At 41.0% G+C, this 24,171-nt stretch overlaps 1 protein-coding gene across 2 annotated transcripts in view; it reads right to left on the reverse strand.

Annotated features, from left to right (window-relative positions):
- The window catches only part of ABCB7 (ATP binding cassette subfamily B member 7), a 1,517,597-nt gene that overhangs the window by 93,908 nt on the left and 1,399,518 nt on the right, over positions 1-24,171 (reverse strand). The gene's annotated exons all lie outside the window — the stretch shown is intronic.

The following is a 24,171-nucleotide window of genomic DNA, read 5'->3' on the forward strand; positions in this document are numbered from 1 at the left end:
CAGAGCTCAAAGTAGATACAGGCTCAAAGTGCAATGTTGTGTCAGCAGAAACATTTGCTAGAGTAAAAGCTGCAGAACAACTTGATTTGACAAAGTGTGCAAAGCAAGTTGCTTATGGTGGTGAGATTCAAAGAGAAGGCTCAGTAATGCTTTCATGTTACTCTGCTGGGAGCAGCTATGGCTTGCAATTTTTCATAGTCAGGAGACACATGCAGTCATTATTTGGCCTTAGAGATGGTCTAAAAATGGGACTGCTTTCATTTAATTACGAAGTGCACCGTGTAAGCCTGCATGGCAACAGCTCAAATTTCACCCAAACCATTTTTTTTCTGAGTATGTTGATATTTTTACAGACAAACTAGGCAAACTACCAGTTGTGTACTCTATGAAGTTAGACCCAGAGGTCAGCCCAGTTATCAGACCAACACAGAAAGTTCTGGTAACTATGCAGAGCAGAATCAAAGCCGAGCTAGACAGAATGGTGCAGCTAGGAGTAATCTGTCCAGCAGAAGAACCTACTGAATGGGTATCCTCCATGGTGGTAGCTCATAAGAAAATCTTGGATGATATCAGAATATTTACTGATCCAAGAGATCTGAACAAAGCATTAAAAAGGCATCACCATCCAATGTGCACAGTCGAAGAGGTTTCTGACCTCATGCAAAACATCACTGTTTTTTTTCTGTCTTAGATGCAAAGAGCTCATTTGGGCAAATTTTGCTTGACTGAAAATCTTTATTGTTAACCACATTCAGTACGCCATTTGGAAGATGCAGACTTCTGAGAATGTCATTTGGGATAAATTCTGCCAGTGAAGTCCTTCAGCATGCAATGGAGCAATTTTTTCAGACTATCCATGTACTATTATAGTAGATGATATTCTAGTAGGAGGTAATGGTGAAGTCGAACATGACAGAAACCTCAGTAAAGTTTGGGAAAGAGCATATGAAGTGAAGTGAATTTTAAGCTGGATCCTAAGAAGTGCAAATTCAGGCTATGAGAAGTTACTTATGTTGGTCACTTGTTTACCAGCTCAGGTTTATGACCAGATCCTTCCAAGCAAACAGCAGTTTGAGATGCCAGCTCAAGACAATGTCCAAGCCCTACAAATTGTTCTTGGCATGTTCAACTATCTAGGTAAGTTCATTCCAGATTTAAGCCAACTTTCAGCAGTGCTCAGAGAGCTGACACACAAAGATGTAATTTGGTCATGGTCAGAACAGCACCAACGAGCATTTGATGTCCTAAAACAGAAATTGCTAACCCACCAACTCTCGGATACTATGATCTTCACAAACCAGTTACTCTTTCCTGTGATGCATCTAAGTTTGGTCTAGGTGCAGTCATTCTTCAACAGGGTAGACCAGTAGCCTATGCATTGAGAACTCTTACCCAAACATACATGTAATATGCCCAGACTGAGAAAGAGCTTTGGCAATTGTGTTAGCATGTTCAAAGTTCCAAGATTACATTTATGGTCGACCTATCCAGATCAAAAATGACCACCAACCTCTTGTTACTATTTTGAGAAAGCCTATGCATATAGCTCCAGATAGATTGCAACACATGATGCTCAAACTGCAAAAGTACAATTTCAATCTTGTTTATACAAAAGGCAAACTTCTTTATCTTGCTTGATACTTTATCCAGATCACCCAGAAAAAAACAGAGAACAGCATAACAATGAGCAACTTGAATTTTGAGGTCATGAAATGAGAGATTGCTCTTTCACATATGTCTTGATGAACTCAGAACTCATACAGCTTTAGATCCAATTCTGCAGAAGCTCAACCACTTTATCAGTCAAGGATGGCTTTCAAAGCAATCTTGTTTACCAGCAGAAGAGTGCATCCTTATTTTCCATATACAGATGAGATTTTATCAAACAATGGTATCATCAAGAAAGGTCCTAAAGTGATTGTTCCAAAGTCCTTGCAGCAAGAGTATATTAAGATCTTGCATTATGGCCACCCAGGAACTGATTTCTACCAAAAGAAGGGTGAGAGGTCTAGTATTTTAGCCTTCTATGTCAAGAGAAAGTACTTTCATCTCGTTGCGTATGTAATAGTACAAAGCCACATCAACAAAAAGAACCACTTCAGTTTAGCCAGATTCCTGAACTACCTTGGTCAAGTAGCCACATATATCCGAGTGGAATGCTCAACATTACTTGGTGTTAGTAGACTCTTATTCAAGTTGTTTCGAGATTAACCTACTTCCCAACCTAACTTCCAATAATGTCATTACTAAGTTGAACAACATTTTTCTGTCCATGGCAGTCTGCAGAGTTATTTCTTACAATGGTATACAGTTTACAAGTCAGCAGCTCAAGAGATTTGCAGAAGAGTGGGACTTTGTTCATATTACAAATAGTTCTGAATACCCTCAGTCAAATGGCTTGGGTGAACGTACAGTTCAAAGCACAAAACAGCTGTTAGAGAAATCCAGACATGACACCAATGTTTTTCTAAACTTGTTAAATCTCAGAAACATTCCTTGTGACAAACATCTTGGTTCACCTGCACAGAGACTTGCATCGAGACAAACCAGAACCACACTACCAATCAGCATTAATTTAATGGTTCCAAGTGTTACAAACAACAAAAGCAGTAAAAGCCCAACTGCTGAAAAAGCATCTGTCCCAGAAGTCTTACTATGATAACATTAGCAAATTGCTCCATTTTCTATAAAAAGGGGAGATAGTGAGGATGCAAACGTCAAAAGGTTTTGATCCGATAGGATTTGTGAAAAGTTTATGTCAAGAGTAGAGATCGTACATTGTGGAATCACAAGGACTGGAATTCAGATGAAATTGGAAGCATTTGTTACCAGTGTCCAAACCAGTGTAACAGCATCTTGCCTGTGACAAAGACTCTAGTTCTCAGTGTGACTTGTCCAATGTTCCTGTTCCAGAGGATATTCCGTCAGCGATCCCTATTCCTGAGAAAATCCCTGAAACTCCTCAAGCAGAACATTCTCCAGTGACTGTCCCAGTTGCTAAACCCAGTCCTATTATGTCACATGATCAGGTCACAATTCGAAACCTAGCTCCATATACACAGCAACCTGGACAAGACTGTTGTTTTTCTTTATCAGTGTCTGTATAATTGCATGTCTACTCAAATGTTGTTCTTTATATGAGACAGCTCAGTAAAGTGGGAGGATGTAGATCAGTGTGTGTGATATACCTTTAAGAAGCTTTCAAGTAAGTCAAGCACATGCATAGAAGTACTTAGCATGTGCAAGCAAGAGTGCCATTTTGAGTGAGTAGCCAGAGCATGAGCATGCAAGTATGTAGTCAGTCAGATAGTTTAAGGTTAATGTTCCTGCCATCTATCTTGATGTATTTGTATACAATAAACTACTTAAACGAATACCCAACCCTCCACATCTTCTTAATACACATAAGAGCAACAATGTACATAAAACTAAAAACATTTTCATCACTTGTATCTTACTATTCATTTCCATAAATAATAGCTTCAGATTTCTCCGTTTTTTTTTTTATTATTTTAGTCTCATCCCAAATATCCTTAGCTGCTACAACAGAAGCCTTTTTAATCCATACCCCTAAATTCTTAATTTTATTTGTCCTTGCGAAGAAAATGAAAATGGTGTCATCTGTGTTAGCATGTCTGGCAGGAGATTGTGTATATTCTTAGATTAAATTGTATTGTATGCCAGCATGTCTAATTGTGAAAATGTAAATATGTTTTTCAAATGTTGAGTATTTCCCTATTAATACAAAATGTTTACGGAATCTGTCAGTGTTTTGATACATTTCTAATTGCACGTTTGTAAGGGATATTCTAAAGTACAAACTGACTGTGGAGAATCAGATGTTCAGTAGCTGATGCCATTAGAATGTTCCCGGTTGCTATGTGATTATTTGGACTGCTGACTGACAGGAAAAAATAACTTTTTCAAAGAGCTATTTTTAGAATACAACAGTTGAGACTGTTAATCTGGGCTATAAAAGAGACTGCTGAAGTCAGCTGCTGAGCGGTTCGTGAAGAGTTGTAGTCAGCTACAGTGCTGTGCAGTGGATACCACGAAAAAGAACTCACTAAAAACATTAAGCCTGTCTTTGCCTTGCTGGTATGTTTTAGATTAGATCAGGGGCAATATTCTCTAGTTAGATTAAGAAAGTTTAGTTATTTAGACAGAGTTTTTCTAGAATGATGGACTTCTATCCCACAGTTTAATTTTACATTTCTGGTGATTGAATTGTGGTGTTCATTGAAAATTATTGATTTACATTCTTGTAATCATTTTACTTATTAAATGTTTTTCATTACTTTACATTGTGGCTGGACAATCAGTGCATTCTTTATAGTTTACAGAGTGCTTATACCCGTTTGATACTTCCCGGATCACCTCAAATGACTGGCTGTTTCTGGTCATAGCTATCATTTACTTTGATATTTAATGTTCAATAATTGATCACCCTTTGTAGGGCATGTGGACTTTTCTGATTCTGGTGGTACATTTAACATCTGTAATTGGAGAGGGGACACAGCTGGAAATCTGTGTCGCTTCCCATAAGTGTTAGTGTGTGTGAAATTTGAATGTATTTTGAGTGCGAGTGAGTCAGAAGTCTTAAACTGGAACACAATGCTCTGAAGTTAAGAAGGCTCGAAGAAGGACCAAGGCAAGCAGAGCAGGCAGGGATAGCATTCTGAAAAAAGGCACCAGAGAAGTGTTTAACAGGGAAAGATCTAATATAGGTCTCCAAGGACCATCTTTCCTTGGAACTAGAAACATCCTGGAGTAGAATCCCCTCCCCAGCTGGTCTGGAGGAACAGAGTGGATAGTGCCTTGATGGGAAAGTTGAGCAAGAATCGAGGGAAACGGATGCAGCTGAATGGAGGGGGGGGGGCTCAAGGTATTCCCTGAAAGGGAAGGAGAGTCTCCCAAGTCATGAAATATCCACTTTAGATCACTGAAATCATTGAAATCACCCAGGAGTTCTGAGTGATTAACATTAAAGCAGAAAGAGAAACAGAGAAGCGAAGAGACAAGCGGGTATGACTTGGAAGACAGGGCAGAACGTCACAGAGAACTTTGTCTGGGCTGAAAGAGCTGCTGAGAAGGGGCAACAGCAGCAGAATTAACAGCCTTAGCCTGTCTCATAGGACACTTCAGAGGCCTAGTTCCAGAAGGAGCAGAAGAGGAGGAGCGAGCAGGTTTCCTGACAAAAAGAGTCTTGCCAGGGAAGATCCTATGAAATTTTAGAAAGAGAGAAGCAAGCAAGTGTTTCAAATACTGAAGCTCCTTACCTTTTTCCTGCAGTGATTTAAATAATTCTGCAGCTACTTTGCTAAAGAGTGTAGAATTCTCTAGAGGAGCATCAAGCAATTTTGAGTTTATATCATCAAAGAGTGCCTGGAGACGTAACCATGAATGCCTTCTGAGAACAGATGCAGAAGCTGCTGCTCTGGAAGAGGCCTCAACTGCATTACAACTACACTTGATTATCTAGCTACCTAGGAGGAGGCTGATAAAAGTGACAGAGCCAAAGATTTAGTCTCTGAGTCAGGCAATGGGGAAAGAGCCTGAGTAGCCTGAGTGTGCAAGGCCAAAGCATATCTAGACATGTGTGTTTGATAATTTAAAGCCCTGATAGTCAAGGTGGAAGAGGTATCGCCCTTCTTACCCAATCTTTCCAAAAATGTACTTTCCTTATCAGAAGGAAGCAGCTTGGTTGAGGGAGATAGCCATGAAGATTTACTGAAGTAATGGAAGCCATAGCTAGGTCAGCTGAGGGGCACTTAAAAAGAAACTTGCAATCCTCAGGGACCTTATAGCAGCGATCAGCTCTTTTAGGGGCAGGTGGCTGAGTCAGGGATCTTAGATGCTGCCTTAATGGCATCTACGAAGGCTGGCAGGACTGGTGGATTTGCTGAAGGAGCAGGAGCGTCCGGCTGTAGTAGCTCATAATATCTCGTTCTTCTGAGATTTGAGAGGAATCCCACTTAACAAATTCCCTCATTTTATTAACAGTTTCCCCAAAGGAAAGCTCTTCAATGAGAGAGTCACCCCCATTAGACTCTTTCTCTGGGGAGGCATATTCCAGTTGAGAAGGGATCTGGGTGGAATATGCTAAGGAGTCTTCATCTGAGGAAGACTCCTCAGAATCAGTGTCATGAATTTGGAATTCCACAGGCTGCTGTGAAGGCGGCCCCTGGGACCCCAACGGTAGCACCAGACAGGAGGAGAAGGCCAGGCTGGCTATAGGAGAAGCCGGAGCCAGAAGCCTCAGAGCCATCACAGCCTTAATGAGACCCTGCAAAAAAAAATCCCAGTGCGACGTAGGGGTAGGAACATCTAGTTTTTTTTGTTTCTTTTTAAAATGTTTCTCCCACTGGGGAGAAACTGTGGACATAGGCCTTACCTCCAACCCATTCCTAAACAAAGAAGCTGGAACAGTCCCAGAGTCTTCTGCAATAAAGAGCTAAAGTTCCCCCAAGTCAACCAAACCAGACATCTGCAAAGCCTTGGATGTGCTAAGATCCGCACTCCTGACGGCTTCCATACCGGTACCCGCTGAGGTAGCAGACCCTACCTCAGGTTGCACTGCTGGGTTTTCATCAACCTCAAGGGGTACATTGGAGGGAGTACATGCAGCTAAAGAGGATTCAGGCCTAACCTTGCTAACCTTCCTCTTAACAGAAGGCTCAGAAGCACCCGCAGAACCTTCCTCAGCATCCCTAGCCAGATGTTTAAGTCTTTGGTTTTCTAAATAAAGATTCAAGGCTGACAGATGATTGCGCAATGTTTTAGGAACAAAGGCCCGACAAATAGAGCAGGCCCAGTGGTCATGATTAGGCCCTAAACAAAACAAGTAAAGTTTGTGACTATCTTTATGTGAAATTTGCCTTCCACACCTACACTTGCCCTTTCTGGATGACACTAACGAAAACAAAAGGGAGCAGCAATATATTAAATCCCCTATGGGGTACTTATCTGAAGCTGGAAGACGACACCAACAGTGTCCAAAGGCAGACCGAATGTACGAGTCAACCCTTCCGAATGGCAGTGAAAAAGTTCTGAGGTTTGTACGTGCGGACGTCCCTTTTACAGATGATGCCTGTTCCTTTGTGCGATGTCCCACTTACAGGGAGTGGCTCTAAGCTTTTGTATACAGACTGGACGTCGGGTCGATGGGCACACTACAACCCATATGTAAAGAATACTACAAAACTGAACAGAAGGACATCTCTTTTTACTTAAGGTTTTAAAATGACTTAGGAACTAGCAGTAATGTGTGAAATCCTGTGTTTGTTTCCACTATGCATAAGAAACCAAGATTACTACTCCTGGTTTTTGTATGAAAGAATGAAGCTGAAATATATATTTAGAACTTAAAACTGTGCAATGTCAAGTCTTTCCTAGAAGATCTTCATGTCCACATCCATGTAAGCTTATTGTGAAAATCTGCATCGACCTGTGTTTCATTTTATTACTTATGACAGATAAGGGTTTAGCATTACAAGTTAAAGCCAGCTATGTTATGTAGCTGTTATCAGTTAGATTTTTTCATTTTAAACATTCTGTCTATGTAAATAATTATACTCTAGTCTTTGTGCAACTATTTTTAACTCTGCATATTTAATGTGTGCTAGCACAGTGCTGATGTCAAGGTATTATTTTTTATTTATATATTTATTTATTTAGTTTTTTGATTTTAGCATCATGTAGCTATTTAATTATGTATTAATTACTTGAGGAGAGGGAATTACTTAGCAGTATAGGTTGCCAAGCTAATGGTATCCATCTCTAACTGTCCAGACTGCTCAGGTCATTACAATTCTGCATTTTATTTCATTTGGCTACAGAGCAACATCAGAACAGATAACTGGTGTGTTGGTCCCTAACCACATCTAGGGAGGGTGGTTTACTACATTACCAGGATGAAAGTTGTGGGGAATTGCAAAATTCTACCCGCCTACCCTCAGGAAAGTGTGCGTGTGTATATATAAAATAACACGTTTCAAAGGCAATTACTGTGGGTAATGAGCACTAGTAAGACACTGATGTTCAGAGAGCACACAGTGGTGAGAAAGGGGGCCTAGAACCTAGGCCAAAGACACAGCTTGTAATGTGGGCAGTGGGTAGTCCTAATCTGGGTGTGGATTCCAGGGAAACAACAATGCATATTCCTTGTATGCTCGAGGCCAAGTTGCATTTGGAGACTTGGTTAAGTGAATTAGATTTGTGTACACTTTTTTTTTTTACTTCAACCTGTTGGACACCAGTAGTATTACTTGAGAAGGCATCTTTCTGGTGGCCATCAAACTTATTTGGGACAATGCAGCTAGCTAATGCAAGGACTTTAAGCACTATTCTTCACATATCTGGTGTGACATTTCCTTGGAAATAGCAGAATTCAAACACAGACATGTCCAACCCAGAATTAAAAGACCATGTCCAACCCAGAATTAATGGACATGCTTCACCTCAGGAAATCCAAATCCCTTAGAGCTACACGCTCCAGGGACTTGAACCTCAGCACAGAAATAAATAGGACATGCTGGAGGGACAAATTCATATCCCAGAGGCTCCCCTCACTCTGGAACAAAATCCCAATCCATGTTAGACAGAGCCCCTCTCTGACCCTCTTCAAGAGAAATCTTGACGAGTGGATGGCAGATCGTAAGTTTACCCCTGGGATCTCTTCTGTGTCCCTGCTTGACAGAGGTACAGTAAACTAACCTTAAAAGGGCTACCTTCTGTGACCTACTATGCAGAGGCACAGTCAACTAATCTAAAGGGGTGGTGAAAGCCAAACACACTCTGGCCAGGCTTATAAATGCACTGGGGCAGATAGCCTAGTATCAACCTATGAACCATCAGTGTTAGCTCAGTCACCACACTAACATTTCTGCTTCCTTAGTTTTAGGAAATTAAAGTACCTGTCCCATGAAACCTAGTCTCCCTAAGAAAACATAATCAAGTGAAATATTTTATTTTGGAAGTTAAGAAAAAAAAAATTTTTAATACTTCAGGTAACTTTTTAAATAAATCAGCCCACTTGCTGTATTATCCTCTTATGCTCAAATGTAACTCATAAAAATTCAGTTTCTCACTACAATACCCTACCTATTCTCACTGAAGCCACAAACTACTTTTCTTCTTGTAATTTAAAGATCTGCTCTTCTCAACACATCCCTTAATCGTCTTAATTAGGTCTTTCATACATATAGACTTTTTTCCTCCAAAAAGTATCATCTCCCTAACCTTACATTATTAGAATTTTTGTACTACTTCCCAAATAGCATACACCACACTGTCTTTAACTAATTTAACCTCACCATTCATTAATAAAACAAAGACTAACCCACTTATAGGCATCCTTCAGTTACAGCTTTCCATATTTATGGCTTTTCTCATCCACTATTAACTAATGCAATGACAAAACATTTTCCAAAAAAATCGATAAATGAAAGCATATTTTTTAAATGCACTGTAAATTATTATATGCTGCTGAGCGGAATGCCTTTGCCACAACAACCAACTTCTTTTGCAATAAAATCCATTATTTAGATTTATAGACAGTTATTAAACAACTGTCCCAGAAGCCAAATAAGGACCCTAAATGATTTATCCAATTGCTCCAGGGCACTCACTTTTAAAGGGACTTCATTAAAGCCACACAGTAGGCAAATGGAGGTACAGGATATCAAACCATGGACTACAAGGAGCAATTTATTTAACAGAATAGAACAGAACCTTAATCTTCTCCACACCCGCAACTTTAACAACAACTCTTCAATACCCCAACACAATGCATCATATATTTCTTTCGCTATCTCTGTACATATTACCTTACTTACTCTAAAATGAATAGCTTTCTTAAGTATTTTATAATCCATATTTTTAAAGCACCGGGTCTTCAGTTAGACAACATACTCATTTCCGTTTCTTTCAAAAAATCTGCCCATCACAAATTTGTTATCTTTCAGTCATTTGTGCCTTCATGTAACAACTGATTCAATATATCTAAAACAATTTTTGTTGATCCTTTAAATATTCTTTATGGTCAAACTCATCTGATTGAAAACTCATTCGATAGAAAAGTGTAGAAGTCTATCAGAAGTGTGTGTGATGGGGTCATTTCCTATCATGGGAGTTATTGAGGAAGTTAAGTCTAGCAGAATATGTGTGGAATGAAATGGTCATTATCATGTTGTACCCTCAGAACTGCAAATCTTTGTGTTTGTGCTCCAGCACTGAGTCACTGTGTGGTGTTTCTTTTTCCAAAGTTGTGCAACCATGGAGTTAGTGTATATGTAAAAGTGTGTGTGTGGGGGGGGGGGGGTTGCCCCTATGAATAAAAATGTTTTTTAAGGTACATTTGTTGTAGAGAATGTTTTCTGTCAACCGAGTTTTCAATGAAATGGTTTCAACCATGTAGGACTCAATCAAATAAGCACTCAGTCAAATGATATAGACGTATTTGATAATAAACATGTCTATATTATATTAACTCAATGGTTACACAACAGTGGTGAAAGGGCAAAGTCATGTTCACTGCAATGGGATTTCTGTCAAATCAATGAGGATTTCAGTCTCTAAATAATGGTATGCATGAGTGTTTCAGAGTTAATAACCTTCAGAAAAAGCATACTAATGCAAAACCTATTATTCTGACAACTAAGAGACACAGTGATACACGGACTGCAATGGAAGGTTACTGTGATATCCGCATGGTAAGCCAGTAATCAAGGAGACTGAATCCTCACCACTGACATTGGAGAGGGACGTTCACTTGGAATACAAATGGATACAGTCAGTATTTCCAGATGCAGATCTCTCTGCATCAAGCAAAATTTCTCTTAAGAGCACACAGGGAACACATTCAGCCCAGGGTCTGGATTCCTCTACATCTCTCTCTCCCCAGGTCCCCAATAAGGCTCCCCATTTGAACAGCTGTAGGTTTAGGTCCTCAGCCAAGACTTTCAGCACACTCTCTGTGAAACCAGTGCTTCATGTCTCTGCCCCAAGTAGCTGACAAAACACACACACTGTGAGATTTAATTTTCTCACATACATACACACACACACATAGGAAAGGCTGACCCAGGTTACCCACTCTACCAACGTTGCCCAGGCTAGAAGGTAGATTCATTGTCACCAGTCAATTACTATAAGGCTCTTAAAAGGGTATCCAATTACACTGAGTGAAATTAATATTAATATAAATGGTAATGTTGACCAAGCAGCAAAGCTTTTGGGAGTGGCCAGAGCTACCACTACATAAACATATGCAAATACTCTATCTTAAATATTTTCCAAAAAAATCAGCCACAATAAAAAGTTTAAATATATTTAATATATAATAAAAGAACAAGAAAATATTAAATATCTGTTTACAGTAAACACTAGAGTTTCAGTCACAGGGAATATTAGAAATAACACAGATAAAAAGCTTCGCACAGTTTTGAAAAACAGTATTTAGCTAGTCTCACTATCTTTTCCTGATCACTCTAAAATAATTACTGTTCCCTAGTTATGTTACTTATTACTTCAAGGCGTGAGTGGTCCTTGTTGTCAGATCCAAGGAAAAATACAGAATGCCATTGAGACGTCAGTCTCCACTAATATTAAATTATTATTTCTGTACAGAATTATATCACACACATCTGGTCACCTGACTCTGTTTCCCACACTATCCCCCATAACTAGAAGCTACCAGGGTTTAGCACCTATGTGATACAATAAATGCAGATAGAACTTTGCTGAGATGTGGTACAGCTGCTGGATGTCATAAAACCCTTTCACTCTTCCTACAGGAGCTACTAACTATTCTCTAGCCCAGACACTGAGTCTCTGGCTCTATTCAAAATGGTGGGATAACATCTTTATGGTTTAACCCATAAAATACTTTAATTTAAAAAAATATTTTAAAGAAGTCAGGTGAATTAAAATAAACCTCTCTACTTCCAGTACATGCTGTTACAATGTATACATTTAAACAGTTACAAAAATGCATTTTCTTTTCCCTCCACAGGGCACACTGTTGATCCATTTTAACACAAGCAAATCTCACAAATATATTTTCAGCACAAGCATCTATACAAATCAGTTTGATATACAAATGACATACAATTATTTACAAAATTCCAGCTAGCTGTGCTGGCATATTTTATTTATTTATTACACAAGATAGCTAACATTTTATTTAATTAAATATAGTAGTGGGTAAAAATTTAGTTCAAAAAAAAAAAAAGTATAAAAAAATACAATAAATGAAATATTAATGTGATGTACGTGAGCTGAGACAATAAGGTGATAACATAGCAGAGTTGTTATGAGGGGTGGAGCAAGAACAATCCCAGTGGGACCTAAGATGAATGAGAAGAGATTTTTGAATAGGTAGTGATTAGAGGTGGTGGATGATGATGGTGGTGAGAGTGAGAGAAGGGGGAAAAGGTTAGGGAGGATAATAAGTTTACTGGGGGGTGAGATGGTTTATGGACTTCTAGTAGGTTTTGATTGTTGGAGCTAAAGTCAGCTGTATATAGTTAAGATGATTTATATTTTACAAATCCACTGCCTTATTTCTCCTGACATGACTGGTAGTACCTCCTATTGTCACAGTTACATCTGTGTGTGGAGGAGTTATGCTCAGCTGTTTCTTATTTAGCATAATGGCTTTAATATTTTTACCTCATATTTTGATTTCTTGTAAGTTTGTGACTTTTTCCCTGGCAAATCAATGAGGACTGTTGTCAGTAAATAATAATATACACGTGAGTTTCAAACTTAATTCCTTACAGAAAAAGCACCCTAATTCCTCTAAGTATACAAGGGCATTACCTATTCCTGACTTTCCATGTGTGTACATACTTCAGGTTGCGTTCAATAATTGGTCAGATAAATAAGATATGAATTGTTCCCATTGATCTCCTTGAGGAGACATGCCCTTTACACATAGGACCACTGACCCAAATGGTGTGGTCAGTAAAATCCATTTAATCTTCATGCTACATTATGAATAAATGTTATATTAATATTTCTTGTAAAAATTTGACAAGGAAGGAGTTTACATGGAATTTCACGGTATCAAGTGAAAACTCACATAATACTGGAAAATCTGTCACTGATGCTTGCTGTCTTAACTATAATCAATTTACAAATATTAAGGGAGTATTTGGATATTATTCAGAAGTTTCAAAAATGGGGGAAGCAACAGACCAGCATTTTGGAAGAAAGCTGTAGTGGCTGCATTACACAAAGAGGGTAACACCCCCTTCAGACTCAGCTTCACAGAAACCAATGATTATAAAAAGTTTATTAATATACTAGCTAAGAAGAATGGCAAAGATGTTACCAAAATTGATCTATAAAAATTGATCTATATGGACTAACGTGGCTTTTGTGGAGGGAAGGCAACATCTGATGACTCCAACAGAAAGTACAGTTGTGGAAGCAAACCTACAATAAAATTATTATGATCATTGCTGCAACAGCCTTAGCTATATGGGTTATATCCTGCTAAGGATGTAACAGCTGGACAGCTTCCAAAGTTTAAAAGAGCACCTCCCACATGCCCAAGTCATCTGTCAGTAAGCTGAGCTGAAGAAAAAAAAGAGTGGTATGACAGCCAAGCCATTCACAGCTTTCATGCTAACTGAGAGATGGAGGCTACAGCCCTGAAAAGTCAATGTCAGGAAGCTAAAGATAAGCCCTCATCTTGGCAACAAAAACATACACAAATAAGGTGGCTGGAGGGAGATAGTGGCTACTGCGGCAGTGATCATTCACACATCTACTGCTATGTTGAGTTTACATATACAACTGTACTAAGTTCTTCTTTCTGATCACTTCTGCAGAAGCCTTAGCTATATGGGTAAATCACTATAGCTTAGACGGACTAGGAGAAGGAAGAAAGAAGATACAAGAGCCCCTAGAGAATGGTCCATGCAAAGCCTGTCCTAGACCTGGGAAAGGAATCTAATTTGCAGTGCTTTGCAAGTTTATGTACAGAAGACCATGCTACTGCTTTCAGAATAATTCTACAAACCAACCCTTTTCAAAAAGCTACAGTAGAAAGAGCCTTGGCCTTGCCTAGAAAGTACAGTTGTGTACACACTTGGGTTATCCTGCCAGGGGTATCCCTGTCGGCTCGAATACCAGAGGCTTAGTATTTCTGCGTCAATTGCTGTCACTTCAGTACTGACGTCAGGTCGTCAGAGGTATATAAACAGGTAGCCGACGCCATTATGTCAGTTTTTCTTGCCCCAAATGTCAGGAGCCCCCAAATAGGGAGCTAAGTTATGGTGGAAAAACACCACCAGTAAAAAGTAAATACCAATAGCCCTGTAAGGAGTGAGAAAGAGATAAAGGGGCTGGAGGGTGGGAAACCAGGACTGCAACAGTGAATACACTCGAACATTTACATTTATGGTACATGTACACAACTGTACTATGTTCTTCGTCTTTCACTGTTGCAGTCATCACACTTGGGTTGATTCCCAAAGCTGAAGAATGGGTAGAGGCAGTCAAGAAGGGTTGGGCTGGCTAGTATGCCCTGCAGGACTGCTGTTGTAAAGCCCGCCCTGGATTTGGGAAAGATAGGTAGGTGGTAATGCTTGGTGAAGGTATGAACAGAACTCCCAGTAGCAGCTTCCAAGATGTCCCTGGTAGGGACTTCTCTGAGAAAGGCTGTAGAGGTTGAAGTTGCCCTAGTGGAATGCATTCTGTCTCCCTGAGGAGGTGGTTTCCCATTGTGTTTGTAACAGAAATGGATACAGTGTGCTATCCATTTAGAAATGGTTTGTTTTGATATGGCCTTCCTCTCTGCCCCTGGTGCAAAGCTTATTAACTGGTCAGATTTCCTAAAGGGCTTAGTCCTACCAAGGTAGAATCTGAGCTGTCTGTGCACATCTAGAGAGGGCAGGATCCTTTTCCTCTTATTTTAAGGATAAGGGAAAAAGGTGGGCAAATGGAGAGATTGGTTGAGAGCCACAGTGGACACCACTTTAGGCATGAAAATTGGGTTAATCCTGAGGGGGACCCTGTCAGCATGAAAAATAATGAAGGGTTCCACAGCCATAAGTGCTTGTAGCTCAGACACTCTTCTAGCTGAAGTGATGGCCAGAAGCAAGGCTGTTTTCCAAGAGAGGAATTTTAACTCTGCTGATGCTGCAGGTTTAAGGGGGGGGGGGGGGGGCAGCGTGAGCTTTTCCAAGATAAAGTTAAAGTCCCAAGAAGGGATGGGGGCTCTTCTTGGTGGCCTTAAATTCTTAGCCCCTGTCAGGAACTGATTGATGAGAGAGTGAGAGAAGAGAGGTGGCTCAGTGCTGTAATGAGCAGAGATGGCAGAGGCATGGATCTTAATGGAGAAAGAGAGGCCTCTGTGGACTAGGTCTGCTAGGTAATCCAGGATGAGAGCTAAGGAGGGCTGTGCTGTATCCGCTCCTTTAGTGTGAATCCAGGAACAATACCTTTTCCACTTGTCAGCATAGGATTTGCTTTTACTGGGTCATCTGGCTTCACATATGACATCCAGTACCTGCCTGCTTAGGCTGGCCACTGGAAGAGAAGTCAAGGGATAAGCCAGGCTGCAAGGTTCAGGGTCTGCAACTGTGGATGCAAGAAATGTCCCTCCTGCTGAGTCATTACAGTAAGGATGTGGGGTAAGTGTCATGGAGGCAATGGTGACAGACTGCGCAGTAGTGGGTACCAGTGTTGGCGTGGCCAGTCTGGGGCAATCAGGATTGCCCTCGGTCTTTCCTCCCTTATCTTGAGTAATACTCTTGTAAGAACAGGTAGGGGGGAAATGCATAGATTGAGAGGTTTGCCCACTGGAAGGATAGGGCATCCACTTTCCAGGCCTTGCTGTGAGGTACCCTGGTGCAGAATTTGCTGAGCTGGTGGTTGTAATGGGAGGCAAATAGGTCCACCTTTGGAGTACCCCATTTCAGTGTCACAAGGGTGAAGGTGTTGTGGTTTGCTGCTCGTGTGCGTCTAGGAGATTTCTGCTTAAGTTGTCTGCACAGACTTTTGTTTGGCTGGCAGGAATTGAGCTTGCAAGTGAATATGCATGGCTGAGGTTGTGTTCCACAGGGTCATGGCTAGCCTGCAGAGTGGGTAACAGTGGGTTCCCCTCTGCTTGTTTATGAACCACATCACTGCAGTGTTGTCGGTTTTGATTAGTAAGGACCCTGGAGAGAGTAGGGATATGAAAGGTGTCAGAGCGTGCTGAACAGCTAGCATCTCTTTCTGGTTGATGTGCAGATGAATTTGATTTGGGCTCCAGTGGCCCTGAATGCACCTGCCGTCCAGATGTGCACCCCAGGCATAATCTGATGCGTCTGTGGTTAGGGTCTGGGTGGCGTGGGGTTATGTAAAGGGAAGCCCCTTGTTGTGGTTGCATGCTGCTCCCCACCAAAGGAACTCTTTCCTTAGACAAGGTATCATAGGTATGACTGTTTCCAGGTCCTGAGAATGTTGGCACCAAACACTTTAAGTACCACTGAAGTTTCCTTATATGCAGTCTGGCATATGGAATTGGTAGAATGCAGGAGACCATGAACCCTAGAGCCTGCAGGATTTTTCCTTGAGGATAGCTGGATTCTGGTGGCCATTTGAGCGAATTAGCCTGTCAGGCTTGTTGTTCTAGAGTAAGGAATGCCATCTGAGATGCTGTGTCCAAGCTTGCTCCCAGGAATACAATTTTTTGACTGGGGACTAGTTTGGATTTCTTTTCATTGATAGTGCACCAAAGGGAGGTTAAAAGGTCCTTTACAAATGTCTGGTGCTGCAACAGCTTTTCCTGACTGGCTGCCTGAATTAGGCAATCATCCAAGTAAGGGTAAATTTGAAAATGTCTCTGTCTGCAATAGGCAATGGCTGGAGCCAAGCATTTTGTGAAAACTCTGGGAGCAGTGGATAAGTCAAAGGGAAGTGCAGAGAACTGATGATGCATAGATCCAACCCTGAAACGTAGACATTTCCTGCAGAAGTCCCTTATTGGGATGTGCAGATAGGTCTCCTTTAGGTCTAGGGTGGCTAACCATGCATCTTTGGACAGCATAGGGAGAAGCTGCTGTAGGGTGAGCATTTTGAATTTTGGTACCACCAGGAAGGTGTTTACACTGGATAGATCTAAGATTGGGCACCAAGTGCCCTCTTTTCTGGGTACCAGGAAAAGTCTGGAATAATAGCCTTGGCCTATCTGTTCTGCAGGAACAGGCTAAATTACCATTATGGAAAGCAGGGACTGAACTTGGTTTTGTGCCTCTGCCCACTGGTTTGGAGCAAGATCTGGGAACCCTTTTGTGGTTGGCAGCATGTGGAAATAAAATTTGTACCCCTGGGATTTTATGTTGAGGACCCATCGATCGTTGGTGATGGAGGTCCATTTTTTTGCATGGTGGGCAAGTCTTCCTGCTAGGGGCATGAGCAACTGGGCAGAGGTGAGGGGTGGAGTTGAGAAGTCATTGTGAATTCTTTCCGTAAGGGGGTGGCTTAGCACTCCCTGCTTTAGAAGTGGAGGCACTCCATTGCTTAGATCTCTGCATACCCTGAGACTGTAATCTGGGGGGGGGGTCTGTTTCCCCTTGGTCTAGTTTGAGATGTCCTTGAAGGTGCTGGAAAGGACCAATGTTTTGAGGGCAATGCCTACTAAATTTTGGAGGCTGCACTTGTAAAAAATATTTGACTGTCTGCATAGACTTCGCCTCTTTTTCCATCTTTTTTAAAACCTCTTCTGCTTTGGTGCCAAACAGACTGTCCTTGTTCAGAGGAGCGTCCAATAATTTTGATTTGACATGGTCTGGCAAGGTCTGCTCCTTAAGCCTGGCATGCCTTCTAAGTACAGAACCTGTGACTGCTGCCCTGCAAGATGCTTCTAGGGCGTCAAACCCACATTGCAGGGTATGCTTACTGACTTGGCTTGCAGAATGCATAAGATCCTGTAATTCTTTATTTTCAGGAAAGGTAGATAATTTCTGCTCAAGTTCCATAGTATGTTGCTGATATTTCAGCATGTGGAACTGACAATTTAATGCTCTAATGGCGAGAGTTGCAGAGGTGTATACTTTTTTACCCCATCTGTCTAAAGCTCAGGAATCCCGGTCCGAGGGGGTGGGATTCTTAGCTGTAGTTGCTTTTATTCCTTTAGGTCCTTGGGAGATGACCTCTGGGTCAGCAGTAGGATTTTTGAAGAGATATTTGTGAGAGTCAGGGACTATGTAGTACCTGTCAGGTTTCCTTGGAGCAGGGGGTAAAGTATCAGGAGTTAGACTGGATTCCATAAAGACATCATCCACAACATCCAGAACAGGAGGGATAGCTAAGGGTCTGTGCTGTGGTAGACCTAAAAATTCCTTGAGTCTCTTTTTGGACTGAGGGTAATTCTGGCATTCCCAATGGAAATATGCTCTCAAAGTATGTAGGGTTTCAATAAAAGAAAAATCCTCTGGAGGGGAGGCAGAAGGAATGAATTGCTCTGCATCTGAATCCTCATAGGCAGAGAAGTGCATGTCTTCATAATCAGAAACCTCAGAGTCGTCGGACTCTTGGTCAGATAAAGCTGCTGGGGACAAGTCTCTTTTTCTTTTAGCAGGGGAAGGCTGGCTTCCCCTAATCAACATGATCAGATCTTCTGCCATTTTAAGCATCTGAGATTGTGGCAAGGAAGCAGGCGCTTGAGACTGGGTCGTCGGTTTTTTAGGTGTAGCTCATACTCTTGGCCTTAGAAACTCTGTAGTTTTAGAAAGAACTGAAGACGTGAAAGAAGTCGTCGGTGTGTGTCTAATATCGGTAGTGCGAAGAGCTTCCTCAGAAGCCGGTGCCTGCTCAGTGACTCCGGACCAATCCAAGGTAAAGACATTTGCAGTTTCCATAGTCAAAGAAGAGTCTCATGGCATAACAGACTCTGAACGGGTCTCGGTAGTGGCCTGCGAATCCAAAGTGGGCATCAGGGGCTGCAAAAGCACCTCACTGACTACCGAACTGACGACTAGCTTAAAGGAAGTGTTGTCGGCAGTTTTGGACCTGTGCGGTCTGTCTCTGTCTTTATCCTTACGTTTTTTCGGAAGATCGGTAGTCAGCTGGGTTACCAAAGCCATTTCAGAATACGGAGATCGAGAACTAAAGTATTTAGCTACAATAAAGGCCCAATGACGAATAGTTCAGATGTTGAACAAAGCACAAAACAGACAGCGAGGTATGTTGAGGTCTGGGCCTAAACAGGTGACGCAGTAAGAATGGAAATCTCGGTGTGGTATTTGCTTTCCACAGGTGAGACAACTGTTAACTTTTTCTGATATCGGTTAGGCCAAGAAAAAAGGATCCCCAACGGGGTACTCAGCTTTAGAAGACGTCAAGATGATTCAATTTTGGAAATGAAAACTCAGGTAGCGGCCGACCGGCACTCGTGTGAATTGCTTCTGCTTCGGGTTCCTCGGCAAGAAAGACTGATGTAATGGCATCGGCTGCCTGCTTTTGTACCTCTAACAACCTGACGTCAGTACTGAAGCAACAACAACTGACACAAAACTACTAAGTCCCTGGTATTCGGGCCAACTGAGGGCTACCCCTGGCAGGATAACCCAAGTGTGATGACTGCAACATTGAAATACGAAGAACATCTGCCTTACTATGATGGGGATAAGAAAAGGTAATAGCATGAGACAACCATTAAGAAATAATCTGCTTTGACACACGTTGTCCTTTCTTCTTACCATCTGAAGAAATTAACTGGTCTGAGTTCCTAAAGGATTTAGTTCTGCCAAGATAGTACACAAGCTGTCTTGGACATCCAAGGTATGAGGTATCCTTTCTTCCTTGTCAAAGTAAACTCAGGTACCACTTCAGTCATAAATGAAGATTAGTTGTTAAGGAAACCCTTTGTGGAAAATAAGAAAACTGACCCACCATAAGAGCTTGCAACTCGGGTACTCTTGCAGCCATCAGAGCAATCAGTAACAAGTGAGATCTGAGGTAGTTAGGGGGAGATATGCATTATGGGAGTGAAAATTCTTAACAGGCTCAAAGCTTAAGTACTGAAGTTGCTGGTTGGATCTGACTAGCAGCACAGAGAACCCATGTGTCAGATCAGATGGAGTGAATGCATAGGATGCATATGTTGCAACATCGAGAAATAGAAGTTCAGACTTTCTGGAAGGATTAATGGTTTGCCTGAGTGGGAAGGGGAGGGGAGCGTTGGAGACAGACATTCAGATTTATTAGACTGCCCTTTGTTCTGGGAGAATCCTCTATTCTTTTTAGAACCTCCTTGCCACTGCCTTTTATATGTCTACTTACCAGCAGTTTGCTTATTTTGCTTTTAAACAAAGGTTCTAACAGTAGCACTAGAATCCTTAAACCTGGAGATGGGAGGCTGAAAAACATCTCTTACTACACTTTTTTTTTGTTCAAATAAACTTACTAACTTTTTAAGGACCTCTACAGCATATGGTCCAAAAACTAATTCTTTCTCTAAGGTAGAAATCAAAACTTTAGTTTTAATATCCTCAGCAATGTACTAAGTATGCAACCCAGCAAACCTCCTTATGACAGTTCTAGTAACAGCAGCTCAAGAACAATTCAAACAGTGGGTAGCCACTTGATACATAGAATCCATCTTCACAAGAACCGATAAAGTAGAAGGTGAAAGAAACCCTATCCTCCTGGAAAATGAGGTAGGACACTAAAAGCTTCAGAGCTTTCTAGTCTCAAGAAGGAAGGCTAAAGTCCTGAAAGGTAAAAAAAAAATCAATGAAAAAATAAAACATATAAGCCTATGTAAAAGTATTTCTCAGTGTGCTACCATGGTAAACTAAATAAATAAACATACATACAAAGGAGTATATACCTTCTCATCTTGGATATATACCTAACAATACAAGGGGATGGAGGAGAGCACAGCTACTGCAACAGTTATCTATTAGAACATCTACTGTAATATTACGTTTACTTGCACAACTGTACTATGTTGAACATTAGATCACTGTTGCAGTAGCATAACCTAATTGGGTAACTTACCATAACTTAGAATTATAGACTGGAGGAAAGAGTCTTAAAAATTTAGGAGGCTCTAGTAAATGGTCCTAGCCAAGCCTAATCCAGACCAGTGAAGCATTACAAACCGGATTCCTAGCATGCTGAGAACAGAGGAACAAGATGTGGCCCCTAGAATACTGCTAGAATCCATTCCTTTCCAAAAAGCCATGATGAAGCCCAAGCTATTGAAGAGTAGGCTTCAACCCAGCCTGGAATTAATTTGTTATGGAGAGAAGAGCAGAAAGAAAGAGTATTAAAGATCCTTCTAAAAAACTGTGCTAAGACAGTGTAACAAATAGCTAATAAGCCTTGCTGAAGGATTTTGATCTATCCAGGTAGTATCTATGCTGCCTGCGGGCACCCAAAGTAGGAAAATACTTTCTCCCTTGTTTTTAAGTTCTGAAAAAGAATATGGGAAGACTACTAGACTGTCTGAAGTTAAACTCTGAATCCACTGAAGGCATAAAGATACAAGTGCTCTCTCAAAGAAACTCTATCCTAGTGAAAAATGAGGTAAGGTTGACTCACCATAAGAGCTTGTAACTCAGATACTCTTCTTGCAGGAGTCAGAGCAATGAGAAACAGAGTCTTCCAAAAAAGAACCTCTAGTCAACCTGATGATCCAGGTGACGCATCCAAAAAACAACATTATTGTCACTGTTGAAGTGACACCTCGACTCCATATGCAAAATGGGGAAAAAGGGGTAGAGGATGGAGGGCTAGGCACAGTACAGCGCTACTGCATTCAACAGACCATCTACATGACACAACATTTCAAGGCACACTCAGTAAAAGCAACAATCGTATACCTGCCATTGTAATTTTTTTTTTAATATAAACAAGAATATTAAAGTAAAAAGTGTTTATATCACCTGTCTTGCTATGTCCACTGTACGGAAAACACTGCCAGAAGGCATGGCTAAAAAGTGAAGCAACATTTCATTTTCAAAGTTTAAAACCTACAAGTGTTCCCAAATGCTCTTAACAAATCTGTATACACAGTTGGCAAATGATCTGTAGGGCAAATCTTGGATATGTCCAATCGGTTTGAATCGTGGTCCAAGAGAGAGTGCCTGAAAACTGGGGATATGAACTTACAATGTAAATGGTCTTGAAGTACAAGTCCTGTAGCAGTTGGGAAGCATGGAAGATGACCTAAAGCTTCTGAAAACTGTCCAGTGGTTAAATTATTGGTAGGATATAACCCATACAGCTACTGTAATAATGATCTAATGTTGAACATCTTGTAGGGAGTCAAATACCTTGCTCTGTTCAACAACGACCACACATGAGAAAGCCTAAGTAGGAGGAGGAGGAGGAGGGGAGCCATTCATCTTCCTGTAACCTCTAACAAGGAACTGCACCCAGGCTTGCATAACTTCATAATATGTTGAATGCTGGAAGACCGATGTACATCAGAGGTAGTGAGTAAGGGAGCAGCACCTTCTCCAGGCCTGGCAATCTCATTATATTAAAATCCCTAAGGGTGATATCTCACACTTGTGACTGAAGCTCCACAAAGAATTTTAAAAATGCCCGTTTGTCACATGTAGGCTACAGACCTTAGCACAAGCTCACACCTTAGATCCTTCTCGGTTAGGAACCATCAACCCTGTAGGCCTGAAAAAGGTCCTGCTTTTGAAGCAGCAGCCATAATTCAGATTACTCTCAGTCTATGAATGGATAACCAGATGTTGCTCGACCAGAATGAATGGACCCAGAGTCAACTGATCAACTAACGGATAAGAGGTGTAAGCACTTCAGGGTATGAACTGCACAGGGGGCACACTACTACTAGGACTGATGTCTGTTACTGCAATGGTGAACCAGAAAAAAATTAATTTCCTGCTAACCTAGATGATCCTTAACCCTACAACAAAAGGGCTGTACAAAGCACAGCCATACCTTCTATCAAAATCCCCAATGTAGAAACTCAGAAAGCAAGGATAACCCTGAGAAGGACTTCTGCAAGGAAAATGCTCCTCATGGGTGCTCCAGAGCTATGGACTTCTGACCTGTGTTACCACATAGCTAATTTTGACTTGAGTGCAGTACACTGTTTTGTGTTTCTCCCAGCCATCAAAATAAATCACAGGATTCTAGATGTTTCTATTAAACAGATCTTTCATTTATCAGATGAATGAGCTCCTAGTGTAAATACAAATTTCAACAGTTGTGACTTGCACGATTAGGCAACTCAAGGTGAAGGGGCGAGTCTAGGGATGCAAGTTCTGTTTGGCTATAATAAATACAACATGACTGGCAAAAATGTAACAAACCATGACTGGGTAAACATTTCCATCTTGATTAGCACATGAAGTTAATGGGCCAATCTGGAATGATACACTTGCGTAGAGGCATTTCTATGTGGTAACTGACAGCATGAAACAGCTAAAAAAATATGCGTGTGTGTGAGTATATAGTTAATGCAAGAACTTTTGAAAATACTTCATCAGATGCATCACATTGTTCAGAATTCCATATAGCCTGCTTGTATGGGACTGTGTCAAAGTTGGGAAACACTGACCAGCTAAGGAAACCAGCAATGACAGGGACCCTTCTCAGCAGTCCAAACAGGAACCCCCTTTCACCATCAGGTAGAAGATTCAAGCAAGTTTCAAAAATCAAAGTATTCAACAGAAAAAGTTCATACAAATGCAGAAAATTTTATCAATGGCAGCAACAGCAAAATATTGTCTTTTTAAGTGGCAAAAAATGGTAGCAATGGGGGTTAGTATGTTAAGTATTCAACATGTGACATCAAGACACTTGTCACCCTGAGATTATTCATCCCGGAGTACAGGAGTTTCAAGACGCATGCTGGGGCTCAGAGATTTTTGCTTTCCACTTTTCATACTCTTGACTGGGATGACAAACCATACCCTTGTCCAACCCCTTCTATAAGCAATGGTAAAAGCATCACGTCTCCTTTTTTATATGCAAGTTAGGCACAGAGAAGCTCTAGTATTTGTGAGTGGCATCTCTAGCCTGGTTTAGGGCCTTGGCGAAAATAAATAAGGGTAGCTTCTATGAAAATAGTAACTGACAGTCTGGCAGCTGCAGACATTGTGAGGTCTAGGTTTCTAACACAAAGTATGAGCATGAGTGCCCATATTAAGAGGAAAGCCCAACAGTTGGCATGTGGCTTGAAAA

Source organism: Protopterus annectens, chromosome 15.part0 (genome assembly GCF_019279795.1).
Source record: "Protopterus annectens isolate FY-2018-M chromosome 15.part0, PAN1.0, whole genome shotgun sequence".
Classification (NCBI taxonomy): Eukaryota; Metazoa; Chordata; order Ceratodontiformes; family Protopteridae; genus Protopterus; species Protopterus annectens.